At 42.3% G+C, this 8281-nt stretch overlaps 1 pseudogene; it reads right to left on the bottom strand.

Annotated features, from left to right (window-relative positions):
- Positions 1-7561: 7561 nt before the first annotated feature.
- The window catches only part of LOC122552337, a 33998-nt pseudogene continuing 33278 nt past the window's right edge, over positions 7562-8281 (bottom strand).

The following is an 8281-nucleotide window of genomic DNA, read 5'->3' as shown; positions in this document are numbered from 1 at the left end:
GTCATAACCATAGTGATATCCTTCACCGCGTTTTGTGCTTTCAACCACATATCGCCATCCTCACCATGTCAGCCTACTTGCACCTCATTAACATCATTAACTCTTCCACGTCTCCGCTCTTCTGCAGCTCAAACTCTCATCCATTCGTTTGGATTAAACGGTGGTAACACACTTCCATCCGTCCTCTCAAATCCCCCCTCTGCTCTGGCCTAACTCCCTCTGCCTCTATTCAAGGGTGTACTTGCATTCTGTTCAGTGTTCCATTGTTTCTTAACTGAATGATATTTTTACCACTGCATATTTTCCCAAACGTGCACTGTGGCCTTCGCAACTTTATCTTTCCACACGGGCTGCCACATGCTGCAAGGGTAGGGATTGCGGGTTATTCATCCAAAGATGTAGTCCTGAGATCTTTCAACAACTCTGCTGCACGTGGGAGTATTAACAACAAGGGTTATTCACCCATTAGCGGGCAGCTAAATTCCAACGTTTTTATCATTTCTGCAAATCTCTTGACTGTCTTCGCTCTGCCTATCACTGTCCTGTCCTCCAGCCCACTTATGAGCAATTAGTGTTGTTCAATAAATGCCAATCCAGCCAGTGAACATGACACCCAGGATTTTGTTTTAAAACACACTCTCAGATACCTGCATAGCCTGGAATTCCAATCTCCGGAGTATGTTCAATTTGAACTGTTCCACGTTTGGTGCCTAAACTTCATCAACCAAGGTCATAAATTGTGAAATCTCTTCACTACTAAAATCGCACAATGCTATAGGAAAAGAATTAGTCAACAACGGAAGAAAAAAAGCTGTAATCTTTGTTGAAATGAAGGGCAATTAATTGACATCAATACTTAATCGTGCCTTTCACATAATGGAAACTTCAAAGCTGTTTCTCTGGAGGGAGTTTAAACAAATTTTGATCCCAGTCACATTATGAGATATTGGGAAGCTGACAAAGTGTTATGTCAAACAAGTGGTCAAAGAAATGGGTTTCAAGTCGTATTTTAAAACAGAAAACGAAGCTTGCATCACGAACCTCTGACGACGGAATTTGCTGTGATCGAGTTCATCATTTTCTGTTAGTCAGGAAAAACGCTTCCTTTGCTGGTGGCTCCATAGCTCAGAGGCTAGAGCATTGGTCTTATCAACCTTTGGCCATGTATTCGAATCTTACTTGGGCCGTGCTGAATGCGTTTACAACTGTTGCAACAAACATTCACAGAAGCATTTTCCGTGTTGATTGGAATTATTTCTGAGGGAACATCGTGAAGTGATTTTCCCCACGGACCTGGCCTCATCTGCTTGACTTTCGAAATCCCCATCTGTGTTTCTACTTCGAGGAACATAAGGACAACAAGCATCTGATGCCAAGAATGCCCTAGTTTAGCCGGAAGAACAACGTGATACAGTCGAAGCTGTAAGGTAACGGTGAAATAGTGGGGGAGGAAAACATACAGCGAAGCGGCTGAATGCTTCCATTCCTTATGTAGAGGCAGGAACATGCAGGAATCCAAATGAAACAGGTAGGAGGCTGGAAGAGCACAGCTAGCCAGGCTACCTCAACAGGTGGAGAATTCAACGATTAGCATTCAGGTTTTAAAGCCCGAAGTGAAGAAAGAAGAGGCAAACAGTTCAATTCCTCATTTTCTGAATGTTGGCCTCTCCTAAGGCCTTTGTCATTCTCACAAGATGTGTCTGCATATTTCCCTCTTTGTTTGAAAATGCGGTTCAGTTCTCCCGCAGCTCATGATCAAATTTAATGGTATCTGACTTCAGTCTCATTCGTTTCTACATTTGAGATTAAACCTTTGCAGGGAACATCTGTTTGAGATGAACACTTCAGAAGTCAGGCTGCGGGCTACTGGAAGCTGGAAATGAGAATGGATGGATGTTTGATGGACTGGCGTTGACATAATGCATTATTCTGTGCTGTAAAAGCTCGGTGTCATGAATAGTTTTTTGGAAGAAACGTCTCATCGCAGGGAAAAATAAACTATGCTGTTAAGAGAAGATGCTATTGCACCTGCCGTCCTAAAAGTCAGCTAGTGGTTACAATTCAGCACTATCACCGCTGTGGTTTGGTTTCATTGCCTGGTGAGGGAATCAGGATTATTGTTCCTGATAAGGACAACAACTAAAGCGGAGCATCTTTGGCAAGGAACGCATTTTACACGCGTCCGCATGTGCCTTGAAATATTGCTGCAGGGCTCACTGCTTAGCACTGCTGCCTCGCAGAGCCTGAAACATGGCATGAATCCAAATAGGTCGACTGTCAGTAAGGTGCCTTATTCAGGAACAAATGAAGAGTAATAGGGTAAGGAATTGTTCTGTTTCTTAACTGTCAGTGGCCAGTTTCTTAACTGTCGGCATTCTATGAGACCTTACTGTGTTGTTTTAGCACATGTTCAGAGAGGGGAGAAAAGTGAAGAAAAACAGTCATTTCCCAGTCAGTGGTTGATCCATTGTGTGACAACAAACCGATTCACCTGTGACTGAACTAGCTCCCATCTTCCCTATAAAGGTATACACCATTCGAGCGGGTTTTCCTGTGTTGCATTGGAACAGCATTCTTTCTCAAGATGGACTTCCCTGGGATATAAAAGAGATGATAAAAGACGTGGATGCCTATGACTGGAATCAAAAGACGTCAGGAAGAATGGACAGCGTCTACTGGGAAACAAAAAAGAATGGAAAGGAAGCCAACGAAGTACTGGGGCATAACGCCTTTATAAAAGACAAGGCGGGGTTTCATGGGATGGTGGAACAGACGAATAGGTTATGTGGTGTGAAACCAGGTAAAACTGAGTTGCGTCCATATGGAAGTTTCCCTGATGATGTGAATTTGCTGAGAGTAAACAGGAGGGAAAATCCTTCATTCAGATGGATATATAACTAGAAATTTCGAACTTCAAAACCAGCGATGAATGATAAGGAAAAGTTTGGAGCACTTTTTTTTTCATTCTACAGTAATTGAAATCGAAAATGATTATTTTTCAGTAAAATGTGTCAGAAGCTGATTCTAAAGTATTTGTAAAAATGCGTGCAGAAACATAATGAGTGAATTTCACCAAGACAGGGAGTCTGGTCGGCCGGGTCGGGTAAGCGTTAGGTGCACAATTTCTAATTGGTCAATGTTAATTGGAAATATACCACATATGACCTCCAACTGAGTACGACTAAGTGTAGAAAGTGCTGGTTGTGAAGAAAGGTTTAGCAGCTTGTTCTACGTGAACTTCCATAAATTGAAAAAGAACTGAGCTGTTTCTGTTAGCTCAGCATTAAAGGGAAGTCGGTAAGCTCAGTCCGCTGCATAAATGGTTTATGATATAAAATGATGCCAACAGTTTGGGATTAAGCTTACCACCAGAATCCCGATCTCCCCACTCACCTAACCCTTTATACGATGGCGACAATCAAAGCAAAATTATACTATAGTGAGTGGGAAATAACCTGTCATGGAATGCACCATTTCTTTTCATGTATTGCCTTGGACATTGGGCTGCAATCACAGAAAAGGGAGTGAGACCATTTGCTGCTCACCCTCTCCCCCCAAAATATCCAGTGACAATACTCGAAAAATGTTCGTGTTTGAATCCTATAATCTTTAAAGCAGTACTTGAAACATCTTTAGCATTTCGGTTCCAGTTTTGCTGACAACATTGTCCAATGAGTTAAATCTAATAATTTTTGGATTGTTTTACTGGCCTGTGCGAGGTTGCAACAAAATAAGTAACATGAAACGAATTAACCATCCTTTCCAGAATTTAACCCAGCGCAGGATCAGCGATATGAGAAACGTCAACATCTTCAAACGTCACCTCTGTATCTCTATTGAGAGATGGATATTTACTCAGGGAGTATTTCTGCTGGTTATAAGTAACTGAGGTATTTCCCAACGACAGAATATTCCACAAAATTATTTTTTAAAAAATAAATGCCGTTTCAATCAACTTTCTTTTGCAACTTTTAAATATATATGCACACGCATACACGCAAGTGCACAAACATTTTTATATAAATATATATATGTTCATATATATATATATACATATATGAACATATATACATTTATATATATGTGAGTGTGTGTATGTGGACAATATTAGGAATGGATTCCCGGACATTTGAAATTCCTTTCTGTAGAATGTGAGAGGTAAGGGTCTTCAATAATGTCCCAGATATCCACATCTGCGGGAAATGCACCCAACTCAAAAACCTCGGCAACTACGTTCGGGAATTGTAGCTTGATGTCAGATCATTTGGAGTCTGAGTGGAATTGAGCGAAATTATAGGGAGGCAGTAACACTTCAGGTACAAGAAATAGATAGATGGGATACAGTCGGGAGCCGAAACGCTAACAGGCAGGCAGACAGTGCAGGCATCTGCTGTGGCCGTGCCCCTCTGTAACATGCACACCATATTTGTTATTTTTGGGCGGGATGACTTACGAGGGGAAAGCCATTGGGTATAGGTCTTTGGCACAGAGTTTTCCCCTTTTTCTCAGAGGGGTGGGGGAGAGAGGAGGAGAGCATTTGTTATTGGGGACTCCATATCGATGGGAACAGATTGAGATTCTGTGGATATAGGGCAGACTCATGATTGGTGTGTTGTCTCCCAGCTACCAGGGTTTGTGATGTCTCGAATCGTGTTTTCAGGATTCTTAAGGGAGAGGGTGGGCAACCCCAAGTCATTGTCCACATATGCACCAACATCAGTAATAAAAGTGATGTGGATGTATGGCAGAATTTCAGGGATCGAGAGCGACATCTTAAATCTAGAACAAACAGAGTTGTTCTCTCTGATTTTTTGCCCATTCTACGTCGTAGTGAGGTGAAGTGTCGGGAGAGAGCATTTGAAAATGTTGTTGCAAGGATGGTGCAGGAGGGAGAGATTCCGATACCTGGATAGTTGGGGCTCATACTGGAGTCGATGAATCTTTACAAACAGGATGGACTTCACCCGAAGTAGAAGAGTACCAATACCCTGAGGGGACAATTTGCCAAAGCTCTTCATGAGGTTTTGAACGAATTCAGCCGCGGAGTGGGAAGCTGAATTGTAGCTCCAGTTTGCAGGTGGTTGTGAGTGGTTTTGTCATAAATAGCGTTTCAGGTTTAAAAGAGTGTACTGGCAAGGATGAAGGTGGCTTGAAGTGTGTTTGCTTCAACGCCGGAAGCATCTAGGATAGGGTGGGTGCCATGTGTTGTAACCTGGGACTTCGATGATGTGGCCATTTCAGAGACTTGACCGGAGGACTGAAGGGAATGGTTGTTCCTGGTACCTCAGTTTCGATTTTTCAGTCAGAACAGGAGGGTCGTTTCAGAGGGGGAGATGTGGCATTATTCGTCAAGGACAGTATTTTGTTAGCAAAAAGGATATTGGTGAGGACGCGACTGAATCTGCTGAGGTAGAATGGACTGAGATTAAATTCAGGAATGGAGAGGTCACCACAAAAATGTTCTAGATATATGGAGGAAAAGATTGCAAAGATGATTCTGGATCGGAGCAAAAGTGACAGGGTAGTTGTTATGGGGAGCTTTAACTTTCCAAATATTGATTGGAAATGTTATCGGCTCAGCACCTCAGATAGGTCAGTTTTTGTTCAATGTGTGCAGGAGGGTTTCCTGACGCTGCATGTAGACAGGCCAACAAGACGCAAAGCCACACTGGATTTGCTGATGGGTAATGAACTCAGCCAGCTGTTCTCTTTGGAGGTCAGTGAGCACTTTGTTGATAGTGACCACAATTCGGTTATGTTTATTTAGTGATGGATAGGAATAGGTATTTATTGCAGAGCATGAGGTATCGCGGGGAGAAAGGCCATTATGATGCGATTAGGCAAGAGTTAAGATGCACCACATGTGGAAAGTAACTTCAACGGTTGTGCACACCTGAAATATGGAGCTTGTTCAGGGAAAAGCTAATAAACGAAATTGGCATTCATAAAGAGGAGTTGTTAGCAATTCATGAAAGTCTAAAAATAGATTTGCCCCCTGGACTTGATGGGATGTATCCGAGGACTCTCTGCGAATCGTGGGAGGAGATTGCAGAACTTTTGACTATAACCTTTATTGCGTCAGTGTTTATGTCATTAGTGCTAGAAGACCCGAGTTTAGCAAATATTGTCCCCTTCTTCACGAAGGGAAGTAGAGACAATGCTGCTAATTATAGAACAGTGATCCTTAGCTTTCTTGCAGCTAACGTTTTGGAACAGACTATGAGAGATAGGAATTATGATCATCGAAAAAGGAAGAAGTTGATTCGGGATAGTGAGTACGATTTTATGAATATCAGGTTGTGCCTCACAAACCTCATTGAGGTCTTTGAGAAGGTGAGCAAACAGGTGGATGAGAGTAAAGTGGTTGATGTGGTGGATATGGTTTTCAGTAAGGCACTGTCGGCTGTTGCATGAAATACAGAGTCATGGGATTGAGGGTGGTTTAGCGGTTTGGATCAGAAATTGGCTCGCTGAAAGAAGACAGAGTGTGGCAGTTCATGAGAAATGATAATCCTGGAGTTCAGTAACTGATGGTGTACTACAAGGTTCCAACTTTGTGTCCGCTGTTGTTTGTCATTTTTATAAATGATCTGGATTAGGGCATGGAATGATGGATTCGTAAATTTACAGAAGACATTAAGATCGACGATGTTGTCAATAGTGCCAATATCTGCTGACGGTTACAGAGGGGCATGGATAATCTGTAGAGCTGACCTCAGAAGTGGCAAATGCATTTTAATGTGGAAAAGTGTGAGATAATTTACTTCAGAGGAACAACAAGAATAAAGAGTTCTTGGCTAATTATAATATTCTTGGAAGTGTAGATGTGCCGAGCGATCTCGGTGCCCATGTATATAAAACTCGGAAAGTTACCACCCATGTTGACAGGTTTGTTTGCAAGTAGTTTTTCTTGGGAGAGTGCTTCAGTTTCAGAGTGAAATTATCACTTTGCAGCTCCAGAAATTAACTGGTGTGGCCGCACTCGTACAGTTGCGTGCATTTCTGGTCGCCACATTATACGATGGATGTGACAGCATTGGAAAGGGTGCAGAGGACATTTTCTAGGATGTTGCCTTCTATGGAGAGATGGTCTTACGAGGAAAGGTTGAGGGACTTGAGGCGGTTTTTGATAGCGACAAGAAGTTTGAGGGGTGAATTTAGAGAGACAAAGAAGATGATCAGAAGTTGCCATAAGGTGGACAGTGAAGGCATTTTTCTTCAAATGGTAATTTTGACACAAGGGCACATCGATGTAAATTGAGGGTGATAGATACCGAGGTAGGTTCCTTTATCAGTGAGTAGTCAGGGTGCTGAACGCTTTGCCTTCAACACTCGTAGACTCAACAACTTTCAGGTCAATGAAATGGTCAATGTATAAACTTGCGGATTATGATGGTAAAATACTAGTCAGATTGGTATCACAGGTCAGTGCAACGTTAGGGCCAAAATGAACTTTATTGCGGTGTAATATTCGGTGTTTGAACTGTTCCTCAGCTTGAAGTTGCAATCACTATCAGTAAAACCAACACCTGGCGAGAACCGAATGTGCAACTTTGGCACCTTACACACTTCCGGTCTGTCGTGCATAAACAGCAAACTGACGAATTGCACCACTGGAGCTGCCGTGTACTGATGACCAATGGCTACTGATCTTACCACTGGGCCCCTCAAACCAATTATTCCTTTTTAGCTGAAGATCTGAAATGAAACACAGAGGAGGTTATAATGTTGATGGATCATCAATTATGGAGCATCAGGTTCAGGAGAATGACATAATAAAATGTGGTGAAAATAGGCATTATTGAATTCTGTGTTCGTTTACCGTGGCTTCCTGCGTTGATCACAGGCAATGTTATGTCGCCACTGTACTGGGATTTTCCTTCTGCCGGTATCAATTCGTCAGAGAATTCGATTCACTGGTACTTCACCAGCATCCTTTGGAATGTTCATACGGCACAATGACCCACACTGTACACAACGTCAACAATCTTCTGCATTACTACATCCAAGGGCACGAGGCATGGTTTTTTTTATAAAGAGTGAAAAATTAATCATGCTTTGCTAGGGCAAATTGAATTTTAGTTTAATTATTAAAGTCGCAAGAATCCTGAGTAAGTTTCAAAATGTCAGAAATCCACGTTCATTACCTTGGCCAGAACTCTAGCCCAGCAAAAGGGAAATCTGTCCCTGAATCCCCAGCATCCATGTAATCGCTTGCTCCATGTGTCCACTTGGAAACCTATGTGAAGGGATGTTCAGCCTGACAGAGAACTTGTGAGAA

Source organism: Chiloscyllium plagiosum, chromosome 8, assembly GCF_004010195.1.
Source record: "Chiloscyllium plagiosum isolate BGI_BamShark_2017 chromosome 8, ASM401019v2, whole genome shotgun sequence".
NCBI classification, from domain to species: domain Eukaryota; kingdom Metazoa; phylum Chordata; class Chondrichthyes; order Orectolobiformes; family Hemiscylliidae; genus Chiloscyllium; species Chiloscyllium plagiosum.
This window is presented reverse-complemented; position numbering and strand designations above follow the sequence as displayed.